The 19,706-nt window shown below is 35.7% G+C and overlaps 1 protein-coding gene across 10 annotated transcripts in view; it reads right to left on the minus strand.

The window, feature by feature from the left end:
• TRIP12 (thyroid hormone receptor interactor 12) overlaps positions 1 to 19,706 on the minus strand; it is a 185,227-nt gene that overhangs the window by 115,158 nt on the left and 50,363 nt on the right. For 8 of the 10 annotated variants that reach the window (XM_027876110.1, XM_027876119.1, XM_027876117.1 and 5 more), the window contains exon 2: positions 16,767 to 16,901. The exons of 1 other annotated variant lie outside the window; for it this stretch is intronic. The gene's annotated coding sequence lies outside the window, so the exon portion shown is untranslated. Of the gene's footprint in view, positions 1 to 12,250; positions 12,293 to 16,766; positions 16,902 to 19,706 lie in introns of all 10 variants that reach the window. One more of the 10 variants, XM_027876111.1, reaches the window with a different exon arrangement.

Genomic DNA, 19,706 nt, shown 5'->3' on the forward strand with positions numbered 1-19,706 from the left:
AGAGAAGACACTGGAGCCAGGGAGACCAATTAGGAAATGCTGCAATAGCTCCCTGTGGGAAAGGATGAAAGCCTGAACAAGGGTGGTGATGGCATGAGAGGTAAGAATGAGACAGATAACAAGCACTTGGAGGTAGGATTAATTCAAGACTTAGTCAATGATTAGACAATAGAGGTAGGAGGAGATAAGAGACGGCAGAGCCTTGGAGAAGCCTTAAGTTATGAACCTCAGTGACTGGAGAAATGTTGGGCTTGTTAGGGTTTTTTGTTCTGTTTTTTTTGGGGGGGGGTTCTCCTTTGTAAACTCTGAAGATAAAATTTGAACCAGTAGAAGCTAATAAGATAATCAAGAATGAGAGAGAGAGAGAAAGAAAGAGAGAGAGGAAGAGAGAGAATAAAGTGTATATAGAGGGCAGAGTAAATTAAGAACTAGTCAAATAGGCAGAACACCAAAACAAAGCAGTTGTCAAGAAACCCCAGGGAGAAGTGGAATACCTAGAAGAGGTGGTAAAAAAAAGTATAAAACGCTATAGGGAGGTCAACAAGCATCAGGACTGAAAGAAAGGGTTGTTATTAGACTTAGCAATAAAAAAAGTCATTGGAAGATCTTGGAAAAAGTTGTTTCATTTGAGGAGGTGTAGAGAGAAGTCAAAGTGCAAAGAGTTCAACAATTGACAGGAATAGACACTGATGTGAAGTTTCAACAAGTGGAAATTAGTTAAGACTTTTAAGGAGCCAAAGTGTGATTCTGATTAGTCTGACATGCAATCATCCCTTCCTTTGCTTCAAACTTCTTTTTAGTAATAATCTTTTATCTTTAAAAAGTAATCATTGAAATTCTGGAAGCTACAAACTAATGATGCTTCACAGACTGAATATCAAGTCATGTAAGATTTCCCATCAAGAACATTGTTTATCTCATTACTACCATGAATAAAATGTTACATATAGATTGTCCTATTTCCTTGAAACAGAATAAATCTTTTTGCAAAGATTAAAAAAGTTTCTTATCTATACATACACACACACAGAGCCACACACTCCTACACACCATACTACTGCTCAATGAACGCATTTTTTTTTTTTCATTTGCCATCTCCAGTTTCTTTTTTGCCTCTACATAGGCTTTCCTCATCTCTGAAATGCTCACCTCTTGGAATTCCTAGTTTCCTTCAAAACTGCTGGAGGACCATCTTTTACATCTTTCCCAACTTCCCTCCTCCCAGCTGCAGGTATTCACTCCAAAAACTACCTAAAGGTAGCGACTGCTTTCACTTTTCTCTTTGTATGCCCAGAATTTAGCATAGTACCTGGCCTAGAATATGTATATGCTTGAAGACTGACTGATCTTTCACCTGAGTACCAAGTATGAGACTTGAAGAACATTTTCTAATAAATACACCTTAAACAAACAGATAATTTCACCTAAAACCTATGGTTCTACCTTGCTGCCAACAGGGTTCATACACAGGAGTGTTATCAGCTTTTGTAGACACTTAATGCCACCACACTGGAATGCCACTATAGTGTGGTAAATCACAGTACCAACACACATATCATAGCTCTGATAAAGTCATACTTAATGACTTTATCTAATTAATAAGTCAAAAAATTAGGGAACATTTTGATGCTTTATAAACAACAGGACCCTAAAAATTGAAAGTTCCTACAAATTAGGAAAATCTGCAATTCTTTTCTATATAAATAGTTAACAGTTAATAAATATTAATTGAATGAAGTCCTTTCAAGAAAGAGACTGAAGTGCATTAGGGCTGCTAGGTGGCACATCACTGGCTCTGGAGTCAGGAGGACTGAGTTCAAATCCAGCTTCAGACACATGATACTCAATAGCTGCGTGACCCTGGGCAAGTCTATTTAACCCTGATTGCCTCGAGCAGAGAGAGAGAAAGAGAGAGAGAGAGAACGAACACTGTGTCTCAAGAAAAAAATAACCGTTATATTTACATCCAGTCACTGCACTGACATAAGCATATGAAACCAACCCCTAACAAATGGTTAAAGGATATGATCAGTTTTCAAAAGAAATACAAAACATTACAATAGTCATATGAAAATATACTCCAAATCACATAACCGAAGAAATAAAAATTCAAATGAGTAAGGTTCCACATCTCACACATTAATTGGAAAAGATGTGGGAGAAAAAAACAGAAAATGTTCTAGAGATTATGGAAAGGCAGGCACACTAAAATATTATTCCAACATCATTCTAGAAAACAATTTGAAACTTTAGAAGTAAAGTCACTCACAAAACACCTCTGATACCACTTCTGATGTAGCACCCAGACAAGTCACTTCACTCCAGTTTCCTCAACTGTAAAATGGGGATAATACCCCACCCTCCCAGAATTGTTGTGAGGATTAAATTGGATAACATTTGCAAAGCACTTCAAAAACCTTAAAGCTCTATATAAGCTTGGCAATAAACAAATCAAATAGCAAAACAAAACAAAAAACAAAAACACTTGTATCAATAGATGAAGAAAAACACCTCCAATGAAATTCAGGGGCAGCTAGGTGGTGCAGTGGATAGAGCACCGGCCCCGAAGTCAGGAGAACCCGAGGAGTTCAAATCCGGCCTCAGATCGAACACTTGACACTAAAAAGCATAGGAAGAATGAAATTTTCCTTATCCTTAAGCAATATATATTTGAAATAGAAAGCTAGCATTATTTTAAACAAAAACATTAGAAACCTTTCAAATAAAAACAAGAGTAAATCAAAAATGAATGTGTATTCCTAACAAAATACAGTAAGATGAAAAAGAAAAAAAATCAAAATCTGGTAGCTAACCAATACTTCAAACAAATACGAAAAAAAGGGCAAATGACAACTACAAGACATTGATACAGGAAAAAAAAATAATTGTTCATTATTGTGCTAAAAGAATTGTTAACACAACACTAAAATAGCTATGATCTTATTTATTTTAACATTTCCTTCAATGAATCAGAGAACAGCCCATCCATACCTACCAACCACTTTGGGCCAACCTTTTTCATGTTCTGCAATAAGTTTGTAACAGGAGGTCTACTAAACACACTGGAGGCCCTCACTTTCTCCTGAAATTATATACCAGTGGAACACTCTGATTGTCCATTTATCACCCCTTTGCCTTTGATACATGAGTAGCCAACCTTCTATTACTATCATACATCTTCCCCCAAAACATCTTTATTACAAGTTCTTCCCATTTCCTCACTAGTTATAAACTTTTATCTACTAGGACCTTCTCTCCATTTTCTTTCCTGTCATAATCACTTTCAGTTGTCCTGGAGATTGTTGCAGGGCTACATATTACTTTACAAAACCACAAATTAACATTATCTATGTCACACTGCATTTTATTTAATTAAACATTTTCCAATTACATTTTAATCCGGTTTTGGCCCAGAGTTTTGCCCAGTTGAATTTGACACCTCTGCTATAGTCCATATCCTGCCTCCAAATAGCAATAGTGGTAAAATGTTGGTACTTTTTAAAAAAGTGCCTTTATTTCCAAGATAAGCTCTGGTTTACAAGAGGAGTTTTGTAATTTCACAAAGGAAATCTAATCTGCTTTCCTACTGTTCGACTAAATTTATAAAACAAAAATGATGATTCTACCTGAATTAAACATTTACTGGCATACCCAACTATGAAGGGATTACAGAACTACAATTGTAAGAAAAAAAAAATTCATCTTAAGAATGAAAAGTTCAAGAACCTCAAGAGAAATAATAGAGAAAAAAGAGGGGAAATGACAATGACTTAGAATGACAAAATAGCAAATTATTTTAGGGCACTGATCACCTAAACTACGTGGAATGAGTAGAAAAATAGACAAATTCATCAATGGAACAGACTAGGCAAGCAAGACTATGCTTAATAAACTAAAAAACTAATAGAAATCAGTTTTGCAAAAGTTAGGGTTAAATTCACATCTTAGATTATATACTAAAATAAGTTCAAATGGATATTCATCCTAAATATAAAATGTCACATTCAAAGAACTAGCTGACACTGTAAAAATAAAGGGCTGGAGTAGAATTTATTATGCTTCAGTTGACGCAAAGAAGAAAAAAAAAAGGAGCGATAGCAATCATGATCTTAAAGCTAAAATAGATTTAATTGAAAGAGAAAAAAAAATTAAGAGATAAAGAGTGAAACTACACTACGGTAAAATGTACCATAGATAATGAAATAATACCAATACCAAAACTATCTGCCTATATATGAATGTTATAGCATTCAAATTTTTAAAGGAAAAGCTAAATGCATTATAGGTAGAAATAGCAAGACTATAATAGTGGGGTACTTCAACCTTCCCCTCTCAGAACTAGATAAATCAAACCAAAAAATAAATAAGAAAGAAGTCAAGGAGATGAATAGAATCTGTGAACAAGCTAAAAATATGACAGATTCTGGAGAGAACTGAATGTGAATGGGAAGGTATAAATCTTTTTCTCAGCAGTACATGGCGTCTTTACAAAAACTGACCATACAGTGGAGCATAAAAGCTTTACAATTAAATGCAGAAAAGATTAAGTGCATCCTTTTCAGATCATATTGCAATAAAAATTATATTTAATAAGAGGTTATGGAAACAGATTGAAAATTAATTGGAGACAAAATAACCTAATCTTAAAGAATGAGTAGCTTAAAGAACAAGTTAAAGAAACAACAAATAATTTGTTGAAGTAATGATAATGAAACAACATATGAAAACCTATGAGAGGGGCAGCTAGATGTTGCAGTGGATAGAGCACTGGCCCTGCAGTCAGGACCCGAGTTCAAATCTGGCCTCAGACATCTAACACTTGCTAGCTAACAGAAGCAAAAAAAACAAAAACAAAAACAACCCACCACACCTATGCAGCAGAAGCAATAGAGGAAAATTTATATCTCTAAATACATCAATAAAAGAAAGAAAGAGAAAGCTCAATGAATTGGGTATGTAATTTTAAAAACTAGAAGAACAAATTAAAAATCCCCAATTAAACACCAAATTGGAAATCCTAAAAATTGAGATTAATCAAATTGAATGTAAGAAAACCACTGAATTAATAAATAAAAGTAGGGTTAAAAAAAAAACCAGTAAAATAAACCATTGATTATGATTTCTAAAATAAAAAGAAACCCAATCAGTAGTATCAAACATGAAAAAGGTGACTATACCACTAATGAAAATGAAATCAAAGCAATCATAAGGAGTTATTTTGCCCAACTACACGCCAATAAATTTTAACAATTTAAGTAAAATGGAATACTTACAAAAATATAATGCCTAGATCAACAGAAAAAAATAAAATATCTAAATAAACCTATTTTAGAAAAGAAAATTGAACAGATCATAAATAAGCTTCTTAAGAAAAAAGCAACAGCACTATGTGGATTTACAAGTGAATTCTACCAAATATTTAGAGATCAATTAGTTGCAGTATTAAATAAATTATTTGGGATAATAGACATAGATAAAACAAATAGAACTAAATGTGGAAAAGAAAAAAAAGAGAAAGAAAATTAGAGACTAATTTCATTAATGAATATGGATGTAAAAATCCTAAATAAAATGTTAGCTAGGAGACTATAACAATATATTATAAATATTATACATTATGACTAAGTGGGAAATATACCAAGATTGCAGGGCTGTTTTAACATAAGTAACACTTAATATAATTGATTAAGTCAGCAACAAAAGTAATCATGTAATGTAAAAAAAGCTTGAGAAAATACAACACCCACTGCTATCAAAAATATTTGAAGGCCCAAGTATAAATGGATTTTTCCTTAAAATGATGAGAAGTCATCTACCTAAGACCATCAGCAAGCATTATTTGTAATGGGGATAAGCTAGGCGCCTTCCCAATAAGATCAAGTGAAACAAAAGTGCCCATTATCAGCAAAATTATTCAGTATTGTATTAGTAATGCTTAGCAATTTCCCTGAGAAGAATAAGAAAATAAAGGAATCATAATGGGCAATGAGGTAATAAAACTATTACTTTTTGCAGATAATGATTATATACTTGGAAAATCCTAGAGATTCAGTTAAAAGGTTATGGAAACAATAATTTTAGCAAGGTAAAAAGAAAATAAATCCACACAATCAGCATTTCTATATATCACCAACAAAACCCTGCAAGAAAAGATAATAAGCAATACCCCATTTAAAATAACTGTAAACAATATAAAAATATTTGGAAGTATACCTGCCAAAACAAGCCCAGGAACTATATGAACACGAAATAAAATCAGATTTAAATAACTGGAGAATTGTTCATGGGTAGGCAGAGCCAATATAATAAACTGACAATCCTACCTGAGTATTTATTTAATGCTACCCCAATTAAACTACCAAAAAATTATTTTATTGAGGTAGTAGAAAAAAAATAACAATTCGGAAAAACAAAAGATGAAGAATACCAAAGGAATTAATTTTTTACAATGTAAAAGAAGGAGGTTGAGCAGTACGAGATCTTAAACTATATTATAAGGCAGTAATTATCAAAACATTCAGGCACTGCCTAGATAAGTGAAACAGAGCAGACATGTAATACGTAGTAGTAAGTGATTAAAGCAACATTGTGTTTGACAAATATAATGATTTAAGCTTTTGGGTTAAGAATTCATTATTTGGTAAAAATTGATGGGAAAACTAGAAAGCATTCTGGCAGAAAATCTTAATATAAGGTCAAAATGAATACATGACCTAAATATAAAGGGAGATGTAAGAAAAATTGGAAGAACATGAAATATATTACCTATCAGACTTGTGCATAGAAGAATTTATGAATAAACAAGAGATAGAGCATTGTGAAGTGTAAAATACATGAAATTAAAAAGGTTTTTGTATACAAATAAAACAAATGCTTTAAGAAGGAAAGCAGAAAATTGGGGGGAGGGGATTTTTTTATACAGTTTCTCAGATACAGCTCTCAAATCTCAAATATATAGAACTCTGTCAAATTTATGAAAGTATGAGTCATTCCCCAATTATTAAGTGGTCAAAGATAAGAACAGGCAGTTTTTCAGTAAAGAAATCAAAACTATATGTAACATGGAAAATTCTTTAAATCCTTACTGAGTTGAGAAATGGAAATTAAAACACCTTTGAGTTATCATCTCATACCTATTCCAATCAGCTAAAATGACAGAAGAGGAAAATGACAAATATAGGGAGGGATATGGATAAACTGGGACACTAATACACTGTTGGTGGAACTGTGAACCCGAACTGATCCAATCATTTTGGGAGCTATCTCAAATTATGCCCAGAGAGTTATCAAACTGCCTATACCCTTTGACAGAGCAATACCACTACTAGGTCTATTTACAAAGATAACTAGAGAAAAAGGAAAGAACTTACATATTCTAAACAATTACAGCAGCTTTCTTTGCGGTGGCAAAAAAGTGGAAACAGAGGGGATGCTCATTAGAGAATGTCTAAACGAGTTGTGTTTTTGATGGTGATGGAATACTACTGTGCTGTAAGAAATGATGAACCAATTGATTTTAGAAAAATATGGGAAGACTTACAGGAAATAATGGAGTGAAATGAGCAGAACCAAGAGAACATTGTATGTAGTAACAGCAATATTGTTCAAATAACAACTGTGAATGACTAAATTACTGTATTATAAATCAACTACAAAGGACGTATGGAGAATGATGCTATCCACCTGCAGAGAAAGAACTGATAAATATAAGTATTGTTTTACATATAAATATATATCTGGGTCTAATGGTGGCCATCTCTAGTGTGAGGTGGAGGAGGGAGGAAGGGAAGAAAAAAAAACTAAGTGTACAGCAGAGAACAAAAGAAAACTCAGAAGGAAGCACAGAAAGTCAGGGTAGCTAAGAAACCAATGTGTAGTGGTATTATTACATAGCTTTTTCAAAAAAAATTAAACAGTTCAAAATGAAAGTTCATGATTTCATATTGAATCCTCTTTGTGTTGTGCTGTAAGATAATGTTGATTTAAAAATTTTATTTTTTGGGGGGCAGCTAGGTGCGCACTGGCCCTGGATTCAGGAGGACCTGAGTTCAAATCCAGCCTCAGACACATAACATTTACTAGCTGTGTGACCCTAGGCAAGTCACTTAACCCCACTGCCTAATCAAAAAAAAAAATTTTATTTTTTCTATCTAAGTTCAAAATGAATAAAAAAATTTTAAAACAAAGAATATGCTGAAAATGGAAGAAAGTTTTTGCACAACTATGATGAAGGGAAGAATTCTTAAACAATGGTATAAAAGTTTAAAAAAAAAAAAAAAGCTTTTTCATAAAAAAACAAACTCAAATCACCTAGAATAAAAGCAGCTATTCAATCACCGAAAAAAGATAAAGAAATCCACGAAAGGACTATTTTTTGAAGTGACAATGAGGCCTAGACATGTTTGTGATAGAAACAGGCAGTTTTCAAAATAAATTATAAAACTCTAAAGAATTGTATGAAATGTTCCAAATCACTTTTAAGAGAAATGAAAACTTAAAACTGAGGTTTCACACCTCAGAATATTGGCCAAGATGACAAAAATGAAAACAGGGTATGTTGGAGGATCTACAGAAAAACCAATGCAGACTGGTCTGTCTTCTCTGCAAAATCATTTAGAATTGTGCTAGAAAAGTCATTAAACTGTGCATAGATACCCTTTAAAACCAGCAATACTACCAGGCATGTAACTAACAACAAACACAAAGGGAAAGGTCCAGGTTATGCCAAAATATTTATTAAGGCAGTGCATCTGTCTAACAAAAAACTGGAAACAAAGTGGACACCCACTGATTGGGAGTAAACTAGCGTAACAGGGAATGGAGTATTATTAATCCACAATAATATGTAAAACTGGGGAGACATAAATAAGCTGATGCAAAGAAAAGGAAAACCAGGAATACAATTAAGTCAATTGCCATAGCAATGAAAAGGAAAAAAAAATCAAAGACATAAACTCTAATCAAGGCTATGGCTTATCTTGACACTACTGAACAGTACAATATAGCTCCTACTCTTGGCAGAGAGATTATAGGTTCTAACAGTTGTGGATTGAGGCATTAAGTTCTGAGACACAGCCAACATGTCTGTTTACTTAATTTTATGCCTTGAGAGGTAGGTGCTATTACCCTCATTTTACAGATGAGGAAACTGAAGCACACAGTACCTAAGTGACTTGCCCAGGGTCACACAACCACTAAGTATCTGAAACAGGATTCAAAATCAGGTCTTCTGATTCCACTGTTCTAAATACTACACCAGTCAGCTGACTCTAGTAGGAAAAGAAGGGCCCTAATATGTACTGAGATGTCTATTTCTTTTATTCCATTCTCTATCTGGGCTATTACACATTGTTGGTAAGTAGAAACTAATAACTATGTCCTTTTTGCTTAACGAAGAATATTTCTTAAAGAAGTTTTTTTTTTTAAAAAGGAAATATTCCACTATATGTATTCTTGGATCTCATCCCTCAGATCTTCTCCAACAGACTGAACCAACGTGCCCATATCTACTGGTTCCCTCCCTGCTGCCTAAAATATTCAAGTGTCCTACCTATCCCTTACAAGGGAAAAAAAACTCACTAGATTCTACCATCCCCAATAACTATCTCCCTTATCCTAAATCTCTCTTCCCATGCTCTGATGAACTTCTAGAAAAAGGTAGCTTTGAGATGAGGAGGATTCTGATCTCTGCAGCTGAAACTGCTTTTTCCAAAATTACCAATAATACCTTCTTAATTGCCAAATCTGACAGCCGTTTCTGAATTCTCATCATTTTTTTTAAAGCACATGGAACTACTGACCAGCTTTCTCTTCTCCTACCTGTCTGACTATTCCTATGTTGTGTCTCCTATGCTAGATCATCATCACCCAATGCTAACTTACTCACTCATTCAATAAATATTTATTAAGCACCAGTTATGTGCCAGGCACTGTGCTAAGTGCTAGGGATACAAAGAGCAGCAAAAGACAATCCCTGCTCTCAAGGAACTTAATCTAATAAGGGAGATAACATACAAATATGACACGTATACACACACACACACACACAAACACAAACACAAAGAGGAAATAATTAAGAGAGTGAAAGCATTGGAATTAAGAGGGTAGAGTTAGGGGAAGGCTTTCTGTAGAAGGCTGGATTTTAACTGGGACTTCAAGGAAGTCAGCAAGGTCAGCAGTTGCAAAAGAGGAGACAGAGTGTTCCACACATGCAGGACAGCCAGAGAAAATGTCCAGAGTCAAGAGATCGAGTGTCTTCTTCATGGTACAGCCAGGAGGCTATAGGAAAATTGGGAGGGGACTAGGTTATAAAGGGCTTTGTAAGTCAGATTACTTTATATTTGTAACTACAGGCAATAAAGAACCGCCGAAGTTTCTTGAGTAGATGGGGTAACATGGGCAGACATGCATTTTGGGAAAATCTTTAGCCACTTTAGTGGCTAAACGGGGAACGGATGGGATTTCGGGCCACACGAAATGGCAGGATGCAGGATGTGCAGCCCTGGGCACAGTAGTCCAGACATGAGGTGATAAAGATCTGCACAAGAGTGTTGGTGGTATCAGAGGAGAGAAGGGGGTGTATTTGAGAGATGCTGCAAAGGTGAAATCAACAGGCCATGACAAGAGCTTAGTGATGGAAGGGGTGAGAGATAGTGAAGAGTCCAAGATGACTCCTAGGTTTTGTAAACCTGAGGAACTAGGAGGATAGTGTTGCCCTCAAAAGTAAGTGGGAAGGTAGGAGGAGGGAGAGGGTTAGGCAGAAAGATAATAAAGTTCATTTTGGACACAATTAGTTGAAAGTGTCTACTGAACATCCAGTTCAAGTTGTCTGAAAGACAGTTGGAGATACAAGATTGGAGGTCAGCAGAGTCTCAGGCAGGAGAGGCAGATTTGAGAATCATCAGCAAAGACATGGTAATTAAATTCACGGAAGCTGATGAGATCACCAAGAAAACTAGTATAAATGGAGAAAAGTAGATAGAATCCTGAAGCACACTTAACGGTTTAAAGAGATGAGATATGAAAAAGGATCCAACAAAGGGGGCAGAGAAGGAGCAGTCAGATAGTCAGGTAAAAGGAAAACGAGGAGAGAGGTGTCCTAAAAACCTAGAGAGAAGAACATCAAGGAAGAGAGAATGATCTATAGTGTCAAAGACCACAGAGAGATCAAGGAGAATGAGGATTGAAGCCACTGGATCTGGCAACTAAGGGATCATCAGTAACTCTGGAGAGAGCAGTTTTGGTAGAAAGGTCCAAAACCAGACTGTAAGGAGTTAAGAAGAGAGTGAGAGGATAGAAAGTGGAGGTACCTATTATATCCAGGAATTTAGCTACAAAGGTCAAAGAGATATAGGCCATAAGGTTTTTTTTCCAGGGTGAGGGGCATGGGCATAACTGTAGTCAATAGGGAAGGAGCCAGAGGTCAGGGACAAACCGAAATAAGTGATTAGGAAACAACATGTCCAAATGAGTAAGGATGACAGAGGGGGTAGTCCTTTGGAGAAGACAGGATAGAATGAGATCACTTGAACAAAGAGTGTTACCTTTGGTAAGGAAAAGAGGCAGAAAGAACTTGAGTGACAGAAGGTAAGGAAGAGGAGAGAAGGAGTTCACAGCCAATGGCTTCAATTTTTCTGTAAAATATAAGATAAGGTTCTCATCGCAGACAATGGGGGAAAGGGTGTTTGAGGAGGGAGGAAAAGTTTTGGAAGACCAGCTGTGCGGAGTGGGATAGTGAGTTGATATGGGAGGTAGGGTACAATTGCTTACCAGTAGTAAAGGCCTAATTGAGGTTGTATAATATAAATTTGTGTTGGACCCAGTCACAACAGTAGCATGATTTTCTCCATTCCAACTTTCTGCTGGGCTTCTGACTCCCACCTTGCCATCTTACCCTAGAATATCTCCTATCCCAGCTGACCCATTCTTCAGTTGGTGAGTTCCTTCCAAGGCCTCCATTTTGGGAAAAGGCTCAGGCCAAGAATCCTACATTCCCCCACCCAGCTCTATTTCTGACTTACTGGACAACTCCTTTCTCTCCTTACCCCTCCTTCTTGACTCTTCACCCGTTCCTTTTTCTCCCCTTCCCTCTCCTCCCCTACTGTCCCCTCCCCTCCCTTCCTCCCCCATCACCATCCTTCCTCCTTTCCTTTGTCAGATGATGCCATGGTGGCCCAAGGTGGCCACAGAGCTCGCTGAAGCAGACATCACGGGGCTGTGCCAGGACATGTTCTCCCAAATGGCCACGTACCTAACAGGCGAGCTGACAGCCACCGGTGAAGACCACAAACTTCTGGAAAACATGAACAAATTGACTAGCTTGATTTGCAGTAAATTTAAGTAGAAACCTAAAGGACTTAAACCATAAATGTGCAGCACTTCAGCCTTATCTGGATCAAATCACTTTAATTAAGGAGCAAACAGGCAGCTTACAAGTTGGATGCATATTCAAAGAAACTAGAAGCAAAGTTAGAGAGGCGATGAAAGAATTCTTCAGCTCAAAGACTTTAACTTCAAGAATGTTTTATGAGAGCTGAAATATGTGGGATGGAACTTATCACTATGCTTCAATTCCTTTTAGGAATTGAATTCGGAAGCAGTGCTCCTGATCCAAGGAGAATTCCAGGCCTCACCTCTGGTTGGATGGCCACCTCTTGATGTTTCCTAAACCTGTAGCCCCTGGAACCTCACCTTATCTTGTGCTTTATTTAGAAATCAGGATCAACCCCATGTAGAGCAGACACAGAGGACAGGCTCTCATCTCCTTTTCTCCTCCCTTCTTCCCTCTCCCCTAGGGCTCCACCTTGAACTCTGTTATGAATTTGCCTCCCACCCCCTTCATTACCTGTTCTTCAACTTAAATAATAAATGTTGACTTATGGAAAAAAAAAAAAAGATTTACAACTCTTTTCCCCTCTATTTCTTCAAGATAGGAGATGGAGTTGCAGAAACATGGACTTTATTGATAGGAAAGCCTCTAAGATCCTCACAACAATTTACTATCTTAATGAATGGCTAAAGCATTAGAAACAAAACAACTAGGGTCAGGAAACTGTTAAAGGTAGAGTCGTTCACAGTAATAATTCACAGTTAAAGAACTCAAAAGAAAGCACTGTTTTTAGTACTTATTGTCATGGCAAAAACTTTAAAATGAGGCTATCAAAATATTACAGTACAAAACACCAACAGTAACTGATATGAAAAGTAATCCTGAGTCAAAAAGCAAGGAAATATTACATTACATTTTGTATACTGTTTGTCGAAAATTATATAATGAATTCTGGAAAGCTCTCTTCTGCATCAGAAGCAGTGTAAAAGATAATTAGAGACTTACAACTAATGAATTAAGCCCACTACAGTTCCAGCAAAAATGGTGAAAGTACTGTAAGCCTGGCACTTAAAGACAGAAGTTTAATATATTTTTTAAATTGTATTATATTCATAATTTATATTCATAAAATTCTTATTTTTTTTAATTCAACTTATGTGGAACATCAGTGAGATAGATGTTACTATGCAATAAGTAATTTTTTCTACCTTTATCCCTGACATGACATGTACCCTAGGCTCTGTCCAAAGAGCTCTTAGACTCTCTTGGTAATTTCATCAGCTCCCACAGTGAAATCAACACTTCCATGCAAATGATACCAGAATTATATATCCTGGCTTGGTCTCCCTCCTGAGCTTTAGTCTCAGCTTACCAATGAACTATCATTGTACATTTCCCCTTAGATGCCCCTTGCACAAACTCAAAATTTATGCTATTTCCATATAAATCCATCCATCTATTCCCAAATTTCCTATCTCTGTAAAAGGTGCCACCATTCTTCCAATAACTCACACTTTCATGCTCCTTCATCCACTATATCCAACTAGCTACTAAGTCCTGAGGGAAAATCAACATCTCTAGACTACATCCCTTTTTGAATTCATTCACACAGTGACCATCCAGAGTTCAGATCATCTCCTCTCAACTGCATCATTACAATAGTCTCTTACTTGGTCTCTGTCCTATTTCTAAACTATCCCCCACATAGTGTCAACTGATATTTTTAAAGCTGTGGTCTCTGACCACATGTCATTCCCCAGTTCCTCTGGGATCCCATACACACTACTGTATTTGACATATAAAGCCCTTCAGCAGTCTGGCTTTATGGTTCTCCTAGGCAAGTCATTTATGCTTCCTGGGTCTTAACATTTCCTCTGCTGTAAAATGAGGATGCTAGACTAGATGGTCTCCAAGGCCCCTGCTAAATCTATGCTCCTATGATCTTACCTTTCTGTGCTTATTATCATATACTAATCTCTCTCACAAGCTCTACACTGCAGTGAAAATGGCTATTCCACGTCTAGTCTCCATTCCACGGTTGGCCACCAGACCTGAAAAGCACTCTTTCCTCAACTCCATGGGCTCAGCACAAAGTCTCCTCTGATTCCACCTGATATGGTCCTCACCCTCCCCAAATTACTTCTACGTGGTAGAATTCATGCTGCTTGAGGGCTCAAGATCCTATGACCCTGAGATCTTCCCTGATCACCCCAGGACACTGAGCTCCTCAGACGCTAATTCAAAGTAAAAATTCAACATATATTAAAACTCTTCTTTTAGTCATTTATACTTCTTAGATACCAAACTCTAATTAGAAAAATGTGATACAAATTTTTTTTCCCATTTGCCCAATTCCCTTCTTCTTCTAGGTGCAAATGTCTCTGATGAAGGTAGGGTATTCAAGATACAAACAACAAACAGATATGTACTTATGTCTAAATATGAACACATGTATATATGACCAAAAGCTATTACTCAAACGGTAAGTAAGGAGTTAGAAGATGTGAAAGAGCAGTTCTCAAAAGAACTGTAAACTATTAACAATCACATGAAAGAACTCACCAAATCACAAACAAGAGAAATATAAATAAAAACAAGCTTGAGATTTCATTTCAGACACTGCAAATCAACAGACAATAAAAGATGGAAATAATCTGTGTTGGAGGGTCAGTAGGAAGATAGGCAAACTGATACACTGTCGCTAGAGTTCGAATCTGCAGGATCATTTTGGAAACCATTTCGGAATTATACAAATAAAGTAACCAAAATGTCACTGATAAATACAATGTCCCCCTATATATCAAAATGTTGATAACACTTCTTCTGACAGCAAAGATTTGGAAACGAAGATGCCCACTGAACTTGGGAATGGCTAAACAAACTTGGTAGAAAAATGTAATGGACCACTGTACTATAAGAAACTGACGAATACAGAAGCATGGAAAGACCTACATGAACTGATGCAGAGTGGAGTAAGTAAAGCCAAGAAAACAATACGCACAATGACTTTTGGTTGTTGCTCAGTCGTTTTTCAGTCATGTTTGATTGTCTGTGCCCACTTGGGTTTTCTTTGCAAAGATACTGGAGCAGTTTTCCATTTCCTTCACCAGTTCAGGAAAGTGAGGCAAACAGGGTTAAGTGACTTCTCCAGGATCACACAACTAGTAAGTGTCTGAGGCCAGATCTGAACTCACAAAGGAAGTTTTCCTAACTTCAGGCCTAACACTCTATCCACCTGACCACCTAGCTGCTCCTAGTGACGACAACAATGTAAACAAAAAGAAGCCAAAAAAAAAATGAATATTGAATATTTATAAAAAACAAGTATGACTCAAAAGAAGAGATATAAGAAGATACTTGGGGGCAAGCTAGGTGGCGCAGTGGATAAAGCACCGGCCCTGGAGTAAGCAGGACTTGAGTTCAAATCCAGCCTCAGAAACACAACACTCACTTAGCTGTGTGACTCTAGGCAAGTCACTTAACACCAACTGCCCCCCCCCACAAAGATACTTGCAAGTCTACCTGTTTGCAGCAATAGAAGGTCTATAAGCGTTGCATACTGCACAAATTTAAAATTTTTTTTTCACTGTATTGATCTAGAATGATTTTTCCCTCTTTTTCTTTTTTCGCCTTTCAAAAATACTATTTGTTATGTGGGGATGGCTTACTGGGAGGGCCAGGTAAACAAATACTGGGAAAAATGTGAGAGATGTTTCTTTAAAAAAGAAATTAATAAAAACATAATAAATATTTCCTCAGACAAATTATAAATTCCTGGATGATAGGCATCACAGTCATTCCTACTCCATGTTAATATCTTCTATAAGCCCCACAGTTACCCTAACACCTTTTTCTGACATTCAGTCAATTCAAGAATGCATGAGTAGCCGATGAGAGCAGGCTGCATTTATATAAACACTAAATTTTTGTTTTGTTTCTAAATAAAACAAAAATCTCACGGTTTTTATGATTCCCCCAAAAAAACTTGTGCAGTGGCTTGCTCTTTAAGGAAAGTTCTAGCAAAAGTTTCCTTGATCTGAAATCAATGAAGATCTACCATTTCAACTAAGTTTCTTTTAACTCCTTTTATATTTTTAATGTATGACAGCATAAAAGCATAATCAAAAAACTACTTGAAACCCTTAAGAATTTTGTTTTGTAAATTTTATTAGCTTAATATTGTTCAAAACAAGACCACCAATGTACTTTTGCATATAGAATTCGTTAGAAATGTATTTACAATGTTTATTAAAATTCTAAAACAGGTCCAACAAAACTACATGACAAATACTTATATACTGGATAGATTTCTAATACCCCAAAGTGCTTCTTTGACAAAACCTAACATTTAAATTACATTCAGTATATAACATTAAAAAATAGAAAATAGTTTGTATTTTAAGCACCACTTAAGGACAAATTACAATTTAATTTTTACCTGTTAGTTGGACTTCTGCAACCTTGGTATACCAAAACAGAACTGATAAGTTGCTCCCTGACAGGTAGTAGTAGCCACACCCGTGAGTTTGGCACCTTCCGGGACTGCTCTCTGTCCAGCTTTCCTCAGTTGACGCTGCCATAGCCAACAAATAAGCATATTTTCTAGTTAACAAGATGTTTAAAACTAAATGCTACCAAAAAAAAAATCAAATAGAAAAAGCAATCTATAAACAGGGCAGGAGAGATGAACTCTGCTAATTTAGAAGGAATAGGAATCAAATTCCTAAGTGGTCTTTCTTTGTATTCCCCTAACAGCTTAGAGCAGATTAGATTTCAACTACAATTAGAAGAGTGTAAACCACAACTGAATTAACTGCCACAAGTCCAAAAACTTATTAACTAAAAATATATGCAAGAAAAACAGTCCATTAATGTATCAGAAACTAACTTGGAAAGCTATGAAGGTCAACTAAAAAGAGGGGAATCTAGTCCCCTGGAGAAACCCAACATTCACTAAATGCATATAACCCTGAAATGTCTTCAAGTCGTCCCTCACTTAACAGACTAAAAGTTAACTCACTATTTAACAATATTTGCTGAGCTCTTATTATATGCCTACCATTGCAGGCAAAAAATATTATCTAATACCTATCCCTATACATAATATTTTTCCTATTAACAAATCTCTAAGGTTCCCTTTCTGCTGTTCTTAAATTCTATTATTTTATATCTTAGTTGATAGGTCAAAGAATAAAACTAATGACAGTCTTCATGTCACAGAATTAAAGTTCACAAATAATCTATTCCAATAAACAGTTTATATAGACTAAGTTTGTAAGGCCACAGCAGAATCATAAAACCAGTCAGTGAAGATCATCTAAAGTTAGCTAAGAAAGTCTGAGAAAAATATCTAAAATAAATATCATTCTAAGTTAAATATTTTGCTCTTCAGAAAAAGGAAGACATTGCCTGTTCTCAGAAAGCTTTCCTGACATGGCCTCTGGAATGATCTTCGTGACTTCAGAAACTCAACACAGAGAAAAGGTGAAAAGTGCCAATAAGATGGGTGGGTCATGCTGAAGGATTAACCTCTTCTTGGAAGAGAATCAATCAACTAAAACTCACTCACTTCAGGTCCCAAAGTCTACAGTCTGAACTAGAAAAGGTTAAAGCCTTCAATTAACCATTGAAGCACTTGATCCACCCAAAAACAAAACAACAAAAACTCAATTTCTACTAATTATGTTTACCTTTTTGAAGTTAAGTTTTAGTGGACTTTTACTAGGGATGACTATAAGAGGCCTGCACAACTTGCAGCCCTCAGGCACCCCAAATGTAAAAATGTAGAGGACATTTTCCTCTTATGGGCTGCTGAAATCCTCTGGCATGCTACAAGCAGCCCTCGGGCCATAAGTGGCCCATGAACCCACAAGTTGTGCAGGCCTGGACTATAAAAAAAAAGGCAGAAAATAATTATAATCAGAAGAAAGGTTTAAGTTTTATTTTATATCGACAGATTTTAATTTTTCATGAGTTTGTTACTACACCTGAAAAGTATTGTGCTCAATTCAAAGTGCCACATTTTAAGAGGAACACAGTGCAAGTTTAAGGTACCAGAAATCAAGATCATAGAAACAGGTTGAAGAGATTGGAGAAAAACCTTTAGAAATAACACTTGTCTTCAAATATTTGAAGGAATGCTGTGTGAAAGAGGGATTACATTAGCTGTAACTAATAGCCAATTAAAATAGAAAAATATGAAAATCAAGGATGAAATTAACAAAATTAAAAGCAAAAAACCTAGTTAATTAACAACTAAGAGCTAATTTTTTGGGGGGGGTAGGGAAGACAGTAAAACACATAAGCCATAAGTTAATTTGATTTTTACAAAGGAAAAAAGACCAAATTACCAGGACTATTATAAAAAAAATGAATTCATAACAAATGAGAAAATAGAAATTATTATAAATTATTTACCCAGGTTTGTTCTAGCAACACCACTGCTAGGTCTGTATCCCAAAGAGATCATAAAAAAGGGAAAAAGACCTCCATGTACAAAATATTTGTAGCAGCTCTTTTTGTGGTGGCAAAGAACTGGAAATTGAGGTAATGTTCATCAACTGGGGAATGGCTGAACAAGCTGTGGTATGTGATTATAATGGACTATTATTGTACTATAAAAAATGACAAGCAGTGCTATTTATATTATTACACCGCTAGTTTTCTGTCGTTATTAATGTTACTGCTGCTTGTAGCCTTATTCACATCATTTCTCCCCTTCCTTCCTTCTCCTTAGCTGTGTATATGTACATATAATCTTATTTACTACAAGTACACTGATTTTTTTATTTCTTCTAGAATACTTAACTTTATGAAACAGCAATAAAAATATTTGAAGTAAAAAAAAAAAATGACAAGCAGGCTAATTTCAGAAAAACCTGTAAAGACTTACATGAACTGATGCAAAGTGAGGATAATCAGAACATTGTATACAGTAACAACAAAATTGTGCGATGATCAACTATGAACTTGGCTCTTCTCTGCAATATAATGATCCAAGACAATTCCAAAGGAATCTTGATGGAAAACACTATCCACATCCAGAGAAAGAACTAATGTAGGTAGTCTGAACACAGATCGAAGCGTAGTATTTTCACTTCATTTTTTTATGTTTTTTTTTTCTTTTGGTCTGTTTCTTTTCACAACATGCCTAATATGGAAATATACTGACATGATTTCACACACATATATAACCTACATCAAACTGCTTACTATTTTAGGGAAGGGGGCGGGGAGGGAAGTAGAAAAAACTTTTCTACAATGAAAGTTAAAAAATGTTCTTTACATGTAATTGAAATACGATGCTGTTTAAAAAATAAATTATTTTTGACCCAGTAATAGCACTTCTAGGGCTGTATCCCAAAGAGATCATACAAAT

Source organism: Vombatus ursinus, unplaced genomic scaffold (genome assembly GCF_900497805.2).
Source record: "Vombatus ursinus unplaced genomic scaffold, bare-nosed wombat genome assembly UNPS02014810.1, whole genome shotgun sequence".
NCBI lineage: Eukaryota > Metazoa > Chordata > Mammalia > Diprotodontia > Vombatidae > Vombatus > Vombatus ursinus.